The 3230-nt window shown below is 44.5% G+C and overlaps 1 long non-coding RNA gene across 1 annotated transcript in view; it reads left to right on the top strand.

Moving 5' to 3' along the window:
- Nucleotides 1-3230, top strand: part of LOC116071247 — a 93149-nt gene that overhangs the window by 926 nt on the left and 88993 nt on the right. The window contains exons 2-3 of the long non-coding RNA XR_004110786.1: nt 2088-2213; nt 3015-3146. This is a non-coding gene — a long non-coding RNA (uncharacterized LOC116071247). The remainder of the gene's footprint in view (nt 1-2087; nt 2214-3014; nt 3147-3230) is intronic.

Below are 3230 nucleotides of genomic sequence, written 5' to 3'. Positions count from 1 at the left end.
AAAAAAAAAAAAAGCTTGAAGCTAACCTAATACTGGCTTTGTTGTGTGATTATTAGTGGTCATGCTTGTGCAGATTTATAATAAAAAAGAGCAAGCTGAAGAAGGAAAAATACAAAATCTACAATTTTGAGGAGAAAAGGGGTACCGGAAGTGAAATGGAGCTAAGTCCTGTGTTCAAGGAAATAAACAGATTAAAGAAATCCCAATGTTATAATACTGAATAACAGGAGTGGTGACCTCAGGGCAGACCCCACCCAGATACGCTTACAAATTGAGAAAAGAAATTAAACAAAAGTAAAAAAGAAATTAAAGAAAAGCTTAGGGCCAAGCATGGAGATGCACCCTTTCAATCCCAGCACTCCTAGGCAGAGGCAGGTGGATCTCTGAGTTTGAGGCCAGTCAGGTCTACAGAGTGAGTTCCAAGACAGCTAAGCTCAGGCAATGAAGGAAATCCTTGAAAGCAGAAAGATGATTAAGATGTAGTTGAATGAGGGGCCATGTTCCAGCCCCAGCAAGCAGCAGAACTTGGTAGCTTCGACCATGCGGTTCTGGCTTTAGAGTCAAGGACAGAAGGAAGGGGTTATAGACTCTTCCTCCATGAATGAGAGCATCTGCCAAGGCCAGGTATGCATCAGGGGTGTCCCTGCATGGAGGTCCAGAGAGGCCGTTGTGTGAGAAGCTCTGAAGGGGAAGCCTGGGCTGCTTCAGAGATGCTAAGATGTTGGAGATCCCAGAGCCATGGGATCCCTGCTGCGGAACTGCTAACAAGAAGTGGAACCAGCCCAAGAAAGCTGAAAGGAGTGGGAGATCTGAAGAGAGACCGGACGTGGGGATGCAGAGTTTGAAGTGTGCCCAGCTGGTTTTCTGTCTTGCTTTGGTCCGGTGTTTCCTCACTAGGCTCCTCTCCCTCCACTTTGGAACAGTGATGTAGTATATTCTGTGCCAGTGTATGTTGGAAGTATGTGATCTGCTTTTTCATTTTGATCTTACAGGGGGTTACAGTTAAGAGACTGCATGAGTCTCAGAAGAGACCTTCCACTTTCCAACAAGTTTGAGACTATTATAGGCTATGCTATGGGGACTTTTGAAGTCGAATGAAATGCATTTTGCATTACGATATGGCTACAAGCCTAAGGGGGCTAGAGAATGGAATGTCTTGGTTTGAGTAAAAATGGCCTCCCAAAGGTCCATAAAGAGGGGCACTATTAGGAGGTGTGGTCTTGTTGGAGTAGGTGTGGCCTTATCTCAGTCTCTGCCTGCTGCCTGCCAATCCTGGGGTAGAACTCTCAGCTCCTTCTTCAGCACCATGTCTGCCTGCATGCTACCATGCTTCTGCCATGATGATAATGGACTAAACCTCTGAGACTGTCAGCCAACCCTAATGAAATGTTTTCCTTTATAAGAGCTGCCCTGGTCATGGTGTCTCTTCACAGCAATAGAATCATAACTAAGACAGTGGGTAGCATAGGTAAGGCTTTGTTTGTATCTGTACAGAGCCGATCCTTGCTGAATCAGAGGATACCTCCGAAGAGGGATGGGACTCTTGCCCCTCCTGGGCTGTGCAGAACTGGTATGCCTCTCTTGTGTCTCCATAAACTGCCTACTAATCTTCCTGTGGACCCTCACAGTGTGGATTCTCATGGGCATCCTTAGCCATAGAATTCTAGTATTTCTGATCCAGTTTTTTTTTTTTTTAATAGAATATGGAGCTCAGTGTTTACCCAAACGTCAGTCTCTCCCATACTACACTCACGGCTTTTTCCATCTACATATGCCAACTGTTCTATTATTTACCCATAGTTCTATTTCAATCTACCCTTCTCGAAATGTTACATATTTTCCTATCACACTACACAGACATAAAATTGGTCTCACTTTTTATACACTTAAGAACATCATGATTAACAGTAAACATTATTATTTAATTGTTTGCCTATTTGCCCATGTAAAAATCACTACCAGCATTTTATCATGGACCAGACAGTCCTTACTTTTGAAACTTTGGGATGTACTCCGACCTCATAGCTAAGCAGAAAAGAAACCCAAGGTAAAGTGACCTAGACTGTCTTATTTTGCTTATTATGTAGGGGGGAGGTTAAGACAGAGCCCTGAACTCAAGATCTTCTGGTTTCAACCTCTCAAGAGCTGGAATGATGGATGTTCATCTTTGGACCAGATCCCTGTGGTGGCTAAATGAGACAGATGCCCATAAGGTCAGATGTTTGAATACATGGTCCCTAGTTGGTGTTTGGGTAGATTTGGGAGGACAGTGGTTCTCAACCTGTGGGTTATGCCCACTTTGGGGGTGTCGGACCCTTTCATAGGGGTCACCTAAGACCGTCTGAAAACTCAGACATTTAGACAGTGATTCGCAACAGTAGCAAAACTAGAGTTTTAAAGTAGCAATGAAGAAGATTTTATGGTGGGGTTACCACAACATGAGGATCTGTATTAAAGGGTCACAGCCTTAGGAAGGTTGAGAACCACTGATTTAGGAGGTGTGGCCTTCCCGAAGGAAGTTTGTCATTGGGATTTCAAAAGTCACCCAGCATTCCTAGTTTATTCTCACTTGTGGTTTAGAAATGAGCTCAACCTGCAGCTCCAGCTGTCATGCCTGCAACATCGCCTGCAGCATCCCTGGCATGATGGAACCTTTCCCTCTGGTCCTGTAAGCCCAGATAAACCTTTCCTCCTATGAGTTGCCATGATCACAGCATTTTAATCGTAGCAATAGAAAAATACCCAATGCAACTCTTGACTCCCAGTCAAAGACTCATTATGCCTCTTGAGATGAAGTTGATAGTCAAAGATACCCAGCGTCTCCATCAGCTTCCTAGGGTCACAGAAGCCACACAGCACGTGGCTTTTGTCTCACAGTTCTAAAAGGTAATGATGCCAGTCAGAAGATACCAACATGGACGTGGTATCACCCCCCAGGATCTCTCCTCTCCCCTCCCATTGTCTGGTTTGTGCCTTGGCTTGTGACAACGTTCAGTCTCTGTCTCTGCTTTTAGTGGTGGTCTCCATGTGCTGAGTCTTCTTGTGATGATGGTATCAGCCATACTGAGTTAAAGGCCCATCTTACCGCAGTATGTGATCAGATATTAATTCATCGAGTTATATCTGCAAGCATCCTTTTTCTAGAGGTATGGGGAAACTGGAACTTCAACATGTCATGTATCTGTGTGTGTGTGTGTGTGTGTGTGTGTGTGTGTGTGTGTGTGTGTGTG

This window comes from Mastomys coucha, unplaced genomic scaffold (assembly GCF_008632895.1).
Source record: "Mastomys coucha isolate ucsf_1 unplaced genomic scaffold, UCSF_Mcou_1 pScaffold22, whole genome shotgun sequence".
Taxonomy (NCBI): domain Eukaryota; kingdom Metazoa; phylum Chordata; class Mammalia; order Rodentia; family Muridae; genus Mastomys; species Mastomys coucha.
Note: the sequence above shows the minus strand (reverse complement) of the source record. Positions and strands in the feature narration are given on the sequence as shown.